This window comes from Pteropus medius, unplaced genomic scaffold (assembly GCF_902729225.1).
Source record: "Pteropus medius unplaced genomic scaffold, Ma_sr-lr_union100, whole genome shotgun sequence".
NCBI classification, from domain to species: domain Eukaryota; kingdom Metazoa; phylum Chordata; class Mammalia; order Chiroptera; family Pteropodidae; genus Pteropus; species Pteropus medius.
The window spans coordinates 17,403,128-17,418,006 of record NW_024349802.1 but is presented as its reverse complement, the minus strand read 5'-3'; the positions used below and the strand labels follow the sequence as shown (position 1 = coordinate 17,418,006).

At 46.1% G+C, this 14,879-nt stretch overlaps 1 protein-coding gene across 1 annotated transcript in view; it reads left to right on the top strand.

Moving 5' to 3' along the window:
- The first annotated feature begins 367 nt into the window (after positions 1-367).
- IL17B (interleukin 17B) overlaps positions 368-14,879 on the top strand; it is a 20,813-nt gene continuing 6,301 nt past the window's right edge. The window contains exon 1 of the mRNA XM_039835918.1: positions 368-462. The gene's annotated coding sequence lies outside the window, so the exon portion shown is untranslated. The remainder of the gene's footprint in view (positions 463-14,879) is intronic.

Sequence of the window (14,879 nt, the reverse complement as noted above, 5' to 3'; positions counted from 1 at the left end):
GCTACTATATAAGCATCAGATATTTTTCAACAAGACAGAAAAGAAAAAAAGCAAAACTACCAGTGTAATTGTGGCTAGAGTCACCATTTTCATATCCAAGAACTCTGTGCCTGGCTAAGTACCAATAAGCTCAATTATCAGAAAGTTCATTGCCAGAGGTCAAGACAAGGAACTGCAGTGACCTGGAGACTGGTCCTAGGACATTCTAGGAGAGGAGGCACCCTGCCACCTAAATACCTCAAACGGCTAACTAAATGGCTGCCATTTGTGACTCAGTCTCCATAAATCTGTCTCAAACATTTTCGAAGCCGTTTCTATTTCCTCCCATACCCTCTCTTGAGAGTTATGAGAGCTTTATGTTTATTAATCACTATGTGAAGTGGCTTTTCTTTCCAGACTGTGGCAAGCAGCCTTGAAATCCTTCCACTCCCAGAGGAAACAGGTCGCTGATACTCGGGCTTAGTGAGTGTAAGTAAGGCATCTTGGGAGGTGAAGGGAAGGCTCTTGTTAGGAGCTGGATATGAGAGTGTGTTTGGGGAGTTCTGTGTCCTCGAGGGTGTGTGAAGTCGGGGCAAGGGGACCCCAACCAGGAGAGCGAGGGGCCCGGAGGACAGGGGACTCATGGGGTCTGGGAGAGCTGCCTCACCTCTGCAGGTGATCAAGGGAGAGGTTGAGCTGGAAACACTGGAATCTCTAAGGAGGTGGAGTTTAGAACTACATAAGAAGGACTTCGAGGGTGGTGAGCACACAATGCAGTATACAGATGTTGTGTCATAGACTTGTATGCATGAAACTTATATACTGTTATTGACCAATGTTATCCCAATAATTTAATTCAATAAAAAAAAAAAAGAAATGTGTAACTCTTAAAAATTAAAAATAAAATAAAATAAAGAAGGCCTTTGTAAATCGGTGGAGCTACTCAAGGATGAAATGGGCTAAAGGGCCGTCTTCGTAACATGGCGAGCTCTCCGTTACCAGGAGATTGCAAGCAGAGGCTGAATGACAACTTGCAAGTCCGTTCTGGCATCGAGATCCTATGAACTCTCTATCACATTTCATGTTCTCACCCCTAACCTGTTCCCAGCACTGACTTCACACCGATTCCACCCAAAAGGCACAGCTCAGAGAGATCAATGGGAGACAATTATATACTGGAACGGGCCATAAGTCCTGACTTAAAAATTGAGTTCCAAAAAAAAAATCGAGCTCTGTATGCTTTCTTTGATGAACATAAGACATTTGTTTCATTGATTTAACTTGATTGAGAGGTAAATAATAGTCAATTAGTGAAGAAATGCTTATAATTGTAATAAAATGAATTTCTCAAAAATGTCACCCTATAGAAAGTGGTCCACAACATATTAATGAGGTTAAAAGTCATGTTACAGAAGAAGGTATATGGTATAATCTTATTTAAGTAAAATGATGTGTCTGCAAAACCACGATGGGATGCCACTTCAAACCCATTAGAGTGGCAATAATAATAATAACAATAATACTAATACTAATATTAATAATAGAAGAACCTCTTAGATATTTAGATACTTGTACACTGATGTTCATAGCAGCATTATTCATAACAGCCAAAATGTGAAAACAACCCAAGTGTCCATCAATGAATAAATGGATACACAAAATGTGGCACATACAGACAATGGAATATTACTCAGCCTTAAAATAGAATTAAATTCTGGTACATGCAACACGTATGAACCTTGAAAACATGCTAAGTGAAATAAGTCAGACACAAAAGGACAAACACTGTATGATTCCACTTAGACGAGGTAACTGGAATAGACAAATTCATAGAGATAGAAAGTAGAATGGTGGTTGCCAGGAGCTGGGGGAGGGAATGAGGATTTACTACTACTTAATGGGAATAAAGTTCCTATTTGGGATGATGAAAAAGTTCTGGAAATGGATAATGATGATGGTTGCACAACACTGTAAATATATGTGTCATTTAACTGTGTACTTAAAAGTGGTTAAAATGGTCACTTTTATGTTATGTATCTTTTTACTATAGTTAAAAAAACGATGTGTCTGTGTGTGATGTCTGTGTGTGAAGGTAAGTATGAATACAGCCAGGTGCCCTGCTGGAGGCTGTGTTTGTCTGATCCTTAGCCTGCTGCACAGACGGGCCAGGACCAAAGGTCGCGGTGAGTGACCGAAGGGAGTATGTCTGGGAAAGGCAATGCGGGCCAGTTTCCTATTGTCCTGGGAGAAAGATGTAGCAAAACTTTGTGCTGATTGTCAGGGAAGAATGGTAGTGGGAGAGGGAACGATGGTCGTACAGTCCAAATCTCTGTGACTCCCTGGCATTCGAGTGCTGATAGGAAGTGGGGCAGCTTTTGTTGAAGGGCCCTGGGTGGTTGGCTCGGAACCTTCCCCTGGTAGAGGGAGAAAATTAGCTTCCACCTCAGTGGTGGCTCTGGGAGTTGTGGGCTTGACCCACAACTTGGGACATGACTCACCCAAACCAGCTTCTGCTGAGACATTTACATCCTACCACAGCCAGCACCAGGTGGGACCGGACACTGCTCCCCACCCAAAACTCTTGGATGTGCAAGAGGGAGGTGGTTCGAGCCTTGGAAAGAGGCTGTACTTCCTGTCTGACCTCCTGCTGCTACCAGCCTATGGGCCTTGAACATCTGAACTCTTGGGCCGCAGTAATCGCACCCTGAGCTGTGTTTCGTTGCTCATGTTATGGGCTGAATTGTACCCTCCCAAAATTCATATGTTGAAGTCTAACCTCCGACACCACATAATTTGACCTTAACACATGATTGTACGTGTGTGTGTGACAATGCACTATGAAATGTTTGGAGGAAGGTGGGAATTGGGGTGATTCTAGCTTACTTCGTTATCGTTTTCTTTTTTTTAAATTAGATTTATTGGCGTGACATAGGTTAATAAAATTATATAGGTTTCAAGTGTACAATTCAATAATATGTCATCTGTATATGGCATTGTGATTTTTTCCTCATTTACAATGAACATTTGTTGTTTTGACTATCAGAAAAAGAAAGGCAATTATCGCTTTAAAAAAAAAGACATATAACAGGTCCTTGACAACTTACTTTGTGTTAGAACTTACGTATGCCAAGTGTGCAAAATTGAAAATTTAACACGGTGTCAAATGTCCGATGAAGTGGCACCAGTCAGGATTCAGCTGTAGGAAACAACCATTCCTGCTTTTTTCAAAAGAAAGGGATTGACTACAGGGAATGAGGTGCTTACACAGTTGTTGGGAAGGCTGGAGAAGCTCTAAGAAGGGCCTTGGAAATGACTTGGTTGACAACACGACAGAGCTGTCCCTCTGGAGCAGCTGCTCCCTCTGCTGCCATCACAAGTGCTGGAATCAGAAAAGGCAGCTCTGCTGTTGACTTTGAGAACACACTGCTGTGCTGCATAGACGGGTCAGAAAGCCACTCTCACCTCTGCCCCTCGATACCCGCAAAGCCAGCAATGGCTCTATATTAGTATCTTAGGGCTGCTATGACAAGTACCACAGACTGGGTGGTTTAAATAGTAGCAATGTATTGTTTTCCAGGTCTGGAGGTTAGAAGTCCAAGATCAAGGTGTTGTCAGGGTTGGGTCTTTCTGACGGCTGCGACGGGAAATCTGTTCCAGGCCTCTCCTGTAGTTTCTGGTGCGTTCCTGGCCATCTTTGGCACTCCTAGGCTTGCAGATGCATCAGCCTGCTGTCTGCCTTGATGTTCACAAGTCGTTTGCCCTTGTGTGTCTGTCTCCAAATTTCCCCTTTTTATAAGGATACCAGTCATATTGGATTAAGGTCCACCCTACTTCAGTATGACCTCATCTTAACTAATCACATTTGCGACAGCCTTATTCCCAAATAAGGTCAAATTATGTGATGTTGGAGGTTAGAACTTCAACATATGAATTTTGGGAGGGTACAATTTAGCCCATAACATGAGCAATGAAACACCGCTGCAGAACACCCATCTGATGGTGCTTGATGTCAGCTACAATAAAGAAACAGGGATATGACCTTGATCCATAACTCTAGGAGGTCTGGGAAATATTTTTTGCTTATTAGGCTCTGCAGTAATGAAGACACTCTAGGAGTCGGTTAGAATGCATGTTCTGCCAATCCACCAAACCCCCCACCTAAATCCAACACTTTCTACCTGCCGCCCCTGGTCATTTTGCAGCTGGCAAAAATTCACACCACTGAGCACATGAACTCGGGGTACTAGAAATGGCATTACTCTCAGTAACCAGAAGATGGGAGTCAGAGTCCTGGCCCTCTCTAACTTTCAGAGTGACAGCCACAGCTAATCAAAACCCACCGACAGAAAGTCCCGCCGTCCATAAGTCATTCAACAAACACTTGCAGTGCTCACAGTCATCACCACTGTCTAGAACCTTATGCCACATGCTGGTAAGTAACCTCGTAACTTTTTTTCCATGAGGCTGTCCCACCCAGATTTGTTTATTTTTTCTTGCTATTCTAGGATTTTTTTAAAAAAGAGGATTGTCTTTCCCAATCATGACCAATTTCCTGCCACTGCTTGCTGGGGGACTTTGGGTAACCGATTTCCCCAAACTGGGCCTCAGTTTTTTCCATTTGTACAATAATGGGGTTGGACAACTTCTGACTGCGGAAGGGATGGAGAAAACAATCACGCACTCCGAGGCGGCTGCTCCCGCTTCGGAGGGGTGAGACCTGACTCACCTCTAGGTGACTTCGTTGACTCATAAAAATGAGGTCTCTTGGGCCCAGCCCAGAGGAGAGAGAGCGGGAATGAAATAATCCACATCATACAGTAATAAACATTTATTTCTTCATTTAAAAATAGTATTTATTATTTGAATAGATAATATCTGCACATAGTCACCATCGAAAAGATATAATGGTGTACTATGAGCAGTAAGTTCTCTCCCAAGCCCACCCCCTTACCCACCCACTTCCCCTCCCCAGAGGAAATCGCTGCTACAAATTTTTTGTGTATACTTCCAGAGATAGTCCAGGCAAATGCTAGCAAGTTCACTTACACATATGTACATATACGGGCCCTGTAGTTTATTTTTTTATACATAGGAGCATGTTATTTCACACTGTTCTGAACCTTACTTCATTTACCTAATAACATATCTCAGATGTTGCAGCCTATCATCATATAGACGGCTGTGTCCCACTGGATGGACGCGCCATGATCCAGGCCACCAGTCTCGTATGAATGTACGGATGAGCACTTAGCAGGTTTCCAATCCTTTTCTGTTATCAACGGTACTGCAAAGACTGTCCTGGTACCTGCGTAATTTCCACATGGGGGCATCTCTGTTGGATGAAGGCCTAGAAGAGCAATTGTTGGATTGCAGGTCTCATGCATTTATCATTCTGATATATATTGTCTCTTGCCTCCCCCCTCCACCCCCGCCCACAGAGGCTGAAACCGATATGTCCTCCCACTAGCCATGGATGAAAGGCCTTTTAGTCTCTCCAGGAAGCCCTGGGGAGAGAGAGAAGGGGATGAGAACCTGGGTGGAGTACAGGGTATGGGAAAGTGGATACACAAATAAAAAATAGAAGTTAGAAAAGATAGAAGTAAAAATAGAAGTTCCTAATATTTTTCCTAAGTCTGGAATGACACCCCACTTTGGAAACCATGGACCTAGCTTCGAGAAAGCACAGAGCTACGTCGTCCAAGGGCCTTAGAGGGTGGTATGTGTCTGTGCTCGTGTGTGTGCACAAGAGCGTATGCGCTGACTCAGGAATGGAGGTGCTAGGAGATTTGGGAGACTTGGGACATGGGGAGGGTTTAGGGGGTTTTCCTTGAGTGGCAGAGGCCTGGGCTGAGCTTGTATCGGAGCCCTGAGTGTGTTGGGGGCCATGGCAGTATGGCAGATGGGTTGGACCTTAAGTGTCTTGGCTTGGGAGCAGCTTGACAAGATACCAGCATTACAATTTGGGCTGCATGAGTCGGGGGGCAGGGGTTCTTTCAGCTTCATATTGATCTCATTCACCACGTTTAGTGCCCCCTTAGATAATCACCTTGCCTCCTTAGATAATGAGCTTAACTATGGGGACTTAGAGATATATTATAGCAACATATAATATTAGGGACTTTTTTTTTTACTTCTATCTTTTCTAATTTCTATTTTGTGTATGTGTGTTAAGGGAATAGAATATATTAGTATAATATTTTACAGAATTAATAAAAATTATTTTTTAAAAAATAACTTACTTAAAATAAAATTCATTTTTTAAAATAAACTTAGAAATCTAACCAGCCCCGAGCCCACTTTTCCCCAGGAAGCTAATAATGATCGCTATCGCAGGAGATTCAGTTCGACAGAGAACCCACGCATGGTGGGATTGCTGTTTCACCTACTTCCCGTAGAGCAAACTCACATTCACTGCCCATGTGTGAGAGGGTTACGGTAACACGAGGGAGTTATTGGAGACAATTTCCAACCGGAAGTAAGCTGGTTGGTGGGGTTAGAGAGATCACTTTAATGTTCCCTCTAGGCCTGACTGAAGTTGACTTATGCTTGTCCATCTCTCCCCTTCGTTGCTGAGGTCCCCTGCTGCCTCCCTCCCGCTACCTGCCTGTGTCTTCCCATCCGACACTCCTCAGCCAGCCCTCAGGACCGCAGGCTGACTCCGAGCCTTCGTAAACCACCCAGGACTGTTAAACAAATCCTATAATTAGAAGCCAGGTTTCCTAAACGAAGTGAAAAATGTAACGTTACCCTCTGTTTGTTCACTGGATGTTCATGCATGTCCCATGACCTAGAGGAGCTGTGACTTTGGGTTTCCAAGAAGCCTTAATAAGGTAATGTTTATAAAGTTCTTAACTTTACAACTCTGCTGGAATACAACTCTGAGGACAAGCCATCATTCCTAGGAGATTCCCTCTTCCCCTGCCCTGCCCCACCCTGTCCTGGGGGTGAAGAATGTTGTCCCCTTATGTGGTGTGTGGAAAGCCCCAAAACTGGTATTAAAGGAAGTGAGTTCTGCCCCAACTCCAACACTGAGTTGCTGTGTGGCATTGTATCAGTCTCTGTCCCTCTCTGGACTTGTGTATCTCCATCTGGAAAAGAGAAGAGATGATGAGACTTGCTTGTTCTAAAACAACTTGTGTATCTCCATCTGGAAAAGAGAAGAGATGATGAGACTTGCTTGTTCTAAAACAATTCATCCTTCCAACTCTGACATTCTGCACTTTTGATTTCTGTGTCTCTCTATCATTGGGTTTTATTTCGAGCAGGGATTTTTCTCCAAATTCGTTCTCTCTTTTCTGGACTCCACAAAAGGACTTGGCAATGAATATTGAGCTAAGTAAATCTTTTGGGGTTGTTAAGAGACATAGATATACCTTTTTCTCCCTCAGCTTTAAACCCCTAAAGGCCTCTCTCATGAGACAAAATGCATAAAAAATAATGTGAAAACGAATGTGAGAAAAAAACCAAACAAACTTTTAAGGAATTCAAACTGGTCAATGTGCAGAACAATGGAAGGGACCAGGATTGTGCTGTCTGGAGAGACGGTAGCCACTATTAAGTTAACATCATCATATTAACATTATGTTAACATAATAGCTGACATTTATTGAGTTCTTTCTATGAACCAGACTCTGTGCTGAGGGCCCAGATTCATCTTCTCAGTTAACCTTACAGCAAATCTGTGAGGTAGGTACTTTTTATTATCATCATTTTATAGATGAGAAACTGACACTTAAAGAAATGAAAGAATTTGCCCAAATAAAGTAAGTGGTTGGAACGGAGACTCCAGGACCCATTCTCAAACTCTGTAAATCCACTGCTTGCAAACCTCTCATCTTCTTGTGGTGCTGGTGGAAGTAAGTGTTGTGATGAAGCTTCCATCACTCTATGTCCCTGAGTAATTCTAATGAGCAGAGCATTCCCCGGCAGCCTACATAGGATTTATGAGAAAGAAACCTTTGCCGGATGAAATCTCTAAGATCTGGGGGCTGTTTGTTACTGCAGCACAACACGGCCCATCCTGACTGATATTGCCTGTCATACTCCTAAGGTAGAAGGAGCAGTTTTGCTCTGTATATTCTCAAAGAGCAAATTTATCATCAGCAGATGGAAGAAGCAGGGTGGTAGACATTTAAAACCAAGAGAAACTAAAAAGAGACTCGGGAGCATTGAACAGGAGTATTATTGAGAAGCTAGCAAATGATCGGTAAGGTCTCATTGAGCCTGAGACTTTAAGAAACGCTCTAAAACATGAGATCTGTGATTCTGGAATGACTACGTCAGAGCTAGCTCTGTGGTTGAGATAATGGGATAGAATATAAGGGAATCATAACAAGGAAAATAAAAATTATGGACCTGGCTATGTGATCATCAGACTGAAGAGCCAAACCATCTCAGCTTTTCTAAGAGCATACTACTGGGGGAGAGATTGGGGTCACCCCGACTCTTGAATTTTCTCTAGAGCTGTATCAGAAAACATGTCCCCCTGACGCCAAACCCTCTCGCCAGGCACAGTTCTCTCCAGCGTTGGTTTGTCCATAGAGCATAGCCGGGCCACGTCAGAAATAACTTGCATGGCCTTGGGCACTCTGTGTGTGCTGCCTAATGACAGGGCACCCACCTCTAATCACTGCCTAGTTCCTAGCTCATTTCCTAAACTGGGGCAAAGGTTAGGATGGGTGGTGGTCAAAAGTGGCCTCAGAGGCCCAGGCTTTCATCCTAAGCTCTGCCTCTTTTTCATCCTAAGCTCTGCCTCTTTTTCATCCTAAGCTCTGCTATACGACTGTGGGTACGTTATTTCCCTTCCCTGGGCCTCAATTTCCTCTTCCGTAAAAATCTTTATATTCGCCTGGATATATAAGAGGTATCACTCTTACCGCCAGGCAGTGATCGGCAGCATGTGCCTGGGTCCTTGGACTGGACCACCTCTGTCTCCCAAGGCCAGAAACCTTGAAAAGTTCTTCTAACATTGGAACAATTATGGAGGCTTTTTCCTGGGAGCCATTTCCATTTGGAAGTGGTCAGATTCCATACTAGCCATTTCTTCCTCTTTCCTCACAAATACAATATTTATGAGAGCCAATCTTCCAATGGAAATTTGGCAAGCTTTCCCATTTTGGAGACATTGTACCTTCCTCCACATGCCCCAAGGCCTGAGGTCATGGGCTTCCCGGGAGATCTGACAGTTCCCAAGGATGCAGGAGGTGTAGGAGACTGAGAGGAGAGGGGCCCAGCAACCGTAGGCTGGTCCTAAAATGTCAATATTGTTGTATCTTTCATTCTCTATAATAACACAAGCTCAGAAACTGTTTTAGCTGTTCATAGCTGTATGCCCAGTGCCTGGCACATAGGAGATGCTCAATGTATATTTATTTGTCAAATGCAGTGAATGAACCCTCCTCAAGAACCCTCAAGGCTCCTCATTGCTATACCTTGAAGGTCACAGTTCATAGAAACTTATAGAGCATCCTAGGCAAGATATTTAAACCACTGCCTGGGGTAGCTTCTTAGGATCACCTCCCAACGGCTCAGGCCACAGAGACAAGGCTTCTGCAGGGAGACTGGGGTTGGGATGCACTGTAGCCCTAAGAGGCTGTAAGTTTTTGAGGCGACTTTCTGGGAGGAGGCAGGATGAGTCAGAGGCCTTGCTATGGCCACCAACGCTCCTTGCTGAAGTGTGATCTGACGCATCTCAGGGTCGCTGCTTGTCCCCCAAGCGGTGGGTAGTGAGTAGCTCTCAGGGCTTCTCTGCTCTCTCAGCAAGTCCTGCTCTGGTCACAGGCCCCTGAGCCAGGCACTGAGAAACATAAGACATGCTTGCTCCTTGAGACAGGCTTCCGCTGGATGACTGTTCAAAATCATAACAAAACAAAACGTACGCATACAAGACCCCATCCACAAATTCGTACTCACAGAGATATACACCAAGTGTGACACAAAGAGCACTATCTGAGGCAATGACAGAAGCCAGTATGTAAGGCAAACTTTGATAAGTTCCGTCCATTTTTAGCTTTATTTGAGAGGAACAGGTCTTTGAACCCAAGCTGCAAGAGAAATCCCCTCTCTCTGGTCCCCTATGCCTCTCCCCCTCCCAAGACTTCTCTCCGATAAACAGCTAGAAGACATCAACCCCCCTTCTTCTCCCGTCCTTCACAAACCAGGTTTCTTCCTCCACCCTGGTCTACACTCTGGGGGTCTGATGAGAACATTTCTCATACTGTACCCTCTTCCTGCTTCCACTGGAAGGCGGAGCCTCCCACTCAAAATAGATGCAGACCCACCCTGCCAGAGGAGGGGCTGACAGCTCTAGGGGGAAAGCCAGAACTCTGGATCTTGTAAGTCCAGACATCCTATAAACTCTGACCAGAGTATAAACATCCCCTGGGACTGAGGGGAGGATATGCCGGTGGGCGGGGGGCCCGGCGCCTCCGTCTGCCTCGGAGACAGGCTGTTTATTCCACGTCTGTCACAGACTCTCTTGGGCTCCTTCCTGCCCCAGGTCTGGGCAAGTCAAGGCAGGTTGGACAATCCCATATGGGGTTCTGAGGCTTTGGACCTAAGGCTTGAACCTCTCATAGCCGGAAGGGAACTATTTATTAAAGCCCAACAAGCTCAACCCTTTCCTCTTCTTAAATCACCCTCACAGCACTCCCAGGTGGTCTTCTGGCCTGTGCTAAAACACCTTGGCTGACGGGGAGCTCACTCTTTTCCAGGGCAATGCATTCTATTACTGAGATCTGGCAGTAGAAAGTTCTAGAAGAGAGCTGGTTAAAATTGTTCTGTGTGACCTAACTGAGCAGAACTAAAAACAACAGATGCAACAAAAGAATAGCAGGGCCATTCGTTGAGCACCACTCTGTGACAGGCACGTCACATGCATTATCTCGTTAATCTCTCCTCCTTTTAAGGAAGACTGGAGCTCAGACAGGTTAGGTCACTTGCCCAAGGTGACTCAGTTGTGTTCAAGATCTTAGTCTATGCTTGGTCTTCACAATCAAAAGCAAAAGTAGTACACGCACCCGCAAAAACACCACACAATAAACAGGCATACACAAAACCAACCAAATCGCAATAAAAACGGCCCTAACTTGCCAAATATTAAATACCAGTCATGAGCCAGGCAAATTATAATTTTTATGACAAATCCATTTTAACAACCCTATGAGGAAACTGAGGCTCTTCAAGGTTAGGAAAAGTGGACATGGTCACATAAGAAGGGGCGTAGCGAGTGTCTGACCACCATTTCCCATCTGCAGACTCCTACTGTACAATATTGCATCACAAGAAGGGACTTTAACATAATGAAAGAGAAAACTTTTATAATTATAATTTTCAACAACTAAAGCTTGAATATGTAGATGGGCATCCTCTGTGAGAAACGACCTCCCTATACTGGAGATGTCTGGCAAAGTTGCTTTAGAAGGGGTTCCTACTCTGGGAGGAACTACACAAGATATCCACCAGGTTCTATGAGTGCTGAGTGCTAACAAGAGACTAGGCACAGTGGGAAGTCAATATGCAACCCAGAAACAAACTCAGTGTTTTCAAGGCTGGATGCTGAAAAGAAGGGAGGCCTTGGCCAGCCCCTGCCGGAGCACAAGTGCACCTCTTAGAATTTTAGCCCAACTCACACTTCCTTGACAGCCCTCCTGCCCCCGTTGGGGAGGAGGCACTGGCACCCAGTCTGGGCAGAGGGTCATGTGGATGTGGCAGCCCCTCTGCACATCCCAGGGGCCGCCCATTCACCCAAGCCGTTCCCTTTTTTGAGAACTAGGAGCTTGCTGGCTGGGTCTGTTCCCACCAACAGTGTTCCCGTTCAGGGAGCTTAAAATAGTGCCTCTTGGCTGGGGCTCTGGAGTGAGCAGTGAGGCAGGCATTTGTGCAAATATGGGCCTGGGAGAAAGACTCCGACCCGGGAGGGTGGAGGGTGGGGTGGGCAGCATGGCAGGAAAGCCAAGACCTCCTGTGAAGGATGCACCCTCCTGGCCACAGCCCCCCTCCATCTCGCAGCAGAGGCGCCGGCTAGTCTCCTCCCGCCTCCCCCAACCTTACTAGGTCCACTTGGATAGGCCTTTATATTGAATCCCGCAGGTCCTCCTGGCCCAGCCAAGGCTCCAGGATGGGCCCACTGGGGATGGGGCCTCTGCATTATTCTGCGGGTTCTATCCTTGTCCCCACCTAACGATGCCTAGGAAACCTTGAGAAATATCCTTGAAGGCCCGACTCAAAAGTTTTAACAATGACAGTGACAATTTCAGCTCCCATTCATTGAGCGCCTACTTTTGTCAAGTACTCTGCTAAGTATATTAATGTGCATCATCTCATTTGATCCTCACGACAATCCATTTAGAGCCAAATTATTATTATCTCCACTGTGCAGAAGAAACTAAGGTTCAGAGAAGTCAAGTAATGTTCCCAAGTTCACACAGCTGTGAACTGATAGAGGCAGGATTAAAATTCAGGTCTGTCAACCTCTGGAGTCTGAACTCTTAGCCCCTGGGCTGCACCTCTTTCTCCAAGTCCCCGGTGCTTTGGCCTCCCATTCTTCACTCCAGCGTCATCACCTTGTATGACAGACACTTGGTTTGAGTCAATGCATTAAATATTTAGTGAATGCCTACTACATGTCGGGGACATTGCTGGGTGCTGTGCCCACACCCTGGAGGCTCTCAGATCCCCTTGAGTGACCTCCACAACACACAGGGTCCAGTTTGTTTGAGGGTGTCAGGGTGAGGCTGAGGCAAGCATAGACCTCCCCTGATGACCAAGTGACCAACTGGACGTTCCCCCTCCTGTCCTGGATGCAATGCTTCTCTCCTTCCCCCACTGCAAGGAACAGCATGTGCAGAAACCAGACAAACTTGCTTTGAATCTTTTATGATTTTGGCTCCCCGAGCCTCAGTTTCCCCATTCTAGATTCAGGAGAAAATTAAGACCTCAGCACAGGGTGGTTGGGAGGATTTAATGAAACACTGCACCTGAAGGACTTAGCTTACTATCTGGCAGTCAGTAAGTAGATGTTAAGCAATAGCTATTATCATTACTAATTGTTATTTTCTAAAAATTATGGTGTCCAGGTGCCAAAGCCTAGGGCCTAGGACATAGTAGATGCTCCATATGAAGAGATTCACTTACACAGCAGACAGAAACCCTTCTGCCCCACCCCAACTCCTGGCCAGCTGCGCCATCCCTGCTCTGATGTAGAAGGTGTTCTGGGCACTGGCCCTTATCAACAACGGGGTCACTTGGGCAATCAGGGACAGGCACAGGACCTGCAGCCACGTATCCAGTCCCCTCATTGTCAGCCCGAGGGCCCACTCCAGAAGTGGCTAGCTTGGAAGTTCCATCAGGGTTTGCATGCTCTTCAGGGATGTCTCGCTTTCTGGTGGTGCCACCTGGCGGTGAGTGCAGCATTGTTCCGGGCCAGGCCTGGAGCCGGGGCTCTGGTGGCTCTGTGTGACCACCCCCTGCTTCCCGCTCTACATTCTTCATCCCAGCATCCCCCACTTTCCCTCGCCCTTGTGTTCTGACCACCTCCCATGTATAAAGACGTTAAGGACCCTGACTTTGCTGTGGGGCAGGAGCCTCCGAAGTCCAAATTGCTATGCTTGCCTCTCGGGCCTGGCTCTGTCTGACCTGTGGAGTTGGGTCCCATGGTGGTCTGCCAGAACGCACACCCTTCACTGCTTTCTAGAAATCAAGGCTGGAGGAAGGGGCCTCTTTCCTGGCCTGAGCTGGCCAAGAATGGAAAATTCAGTGATGGTCACTAGGCCCACTCTTGTTTCCCCACAACACCTGCTTGGGTACCCCACAGCTCCCCCTCCCCACTGGGAGGGGTCTGGGGTTCCCAGAAGGACTGGCCTGGCTTCTGGGCCCCTCCAGCCCCTCTTGGCCCAGAGCTGTATGTATAAAGTTTTGGGGATGAGTAGTAAGAATGAGGAGACTGAGTTGTGCTCAAACCAGCTTTCCCCAGTCCTGGCACTAACTTGCTGTGTGAACTTGGGTAAGGCCTGTCCTCTCCCTGGGCCTTGGTCTTCTTGTGGTAAAATGGAGCTGTGGTGGAGGAATAAGCTATAGGATGGATGACAACCCCTGTGGCACCTATGGGGCTTTTTAAAAATTATTTTTTAATTTTCAATCAGAATTGACATTCAATATCAGTTTTCAGTGTACAGCACAGTGGTTAGACATTTACATAACTTACAAAGTGATGGCCCCATAAATCTAGTACCCACCTGGCACCGAACGTAGTTCTTATAATATTGTTGACTATATTCCCTATGCTGCACCTTAGCAGACAGGTCTTGTTAAAGTGCAGATTCTGGGCCCTGCTAAGTTCAAACTTCGGAGCCTGGACTGTGGAATCTCCATCAACAAACACTGAAGTCGGAAGCTGGGGAAACTGATAATTCCTGTCTTTGGGAGACAGGCACAAACGATGAGGAAAGTACGGTGGTTTCAGGGGTCTTGAGAAGCAGAGAAACTTCCTTCAGCCCAGTCCCCCTCTTTTAATTTTCCCACTTTTCTGTGGAGGCAGGGAGGGGTCACCCCAGCTGCCTGTTGGACCCACCCCATTGCCAGCAACAGCAGAAGGGCAGCAATAAGGCTGCACAGAACACAACCAGGCTGTGCCCATCCTTCGCCCCCTCACACTGGCTATTTCACTGGTTCGAAGGACAGCGGCAGTGGGGCTGGGACAGCCTGGGGTGGGAGTGGGGGCTCTTGCTGTCTGAGGAGGTATTTTCAGAGTCCCCCTCCCTCTGGAGTTTCCAGTGATAGAATAGAGCCCTGTCTAGTATTTGACCAAATATGGTGGTATCTCTGGATGAGCTCGAGCCTCAGCCAGTTTCTCAGTTATGCTGTGGAAACCTGCCCCAGACAGATTAATCTTGTGACATTCA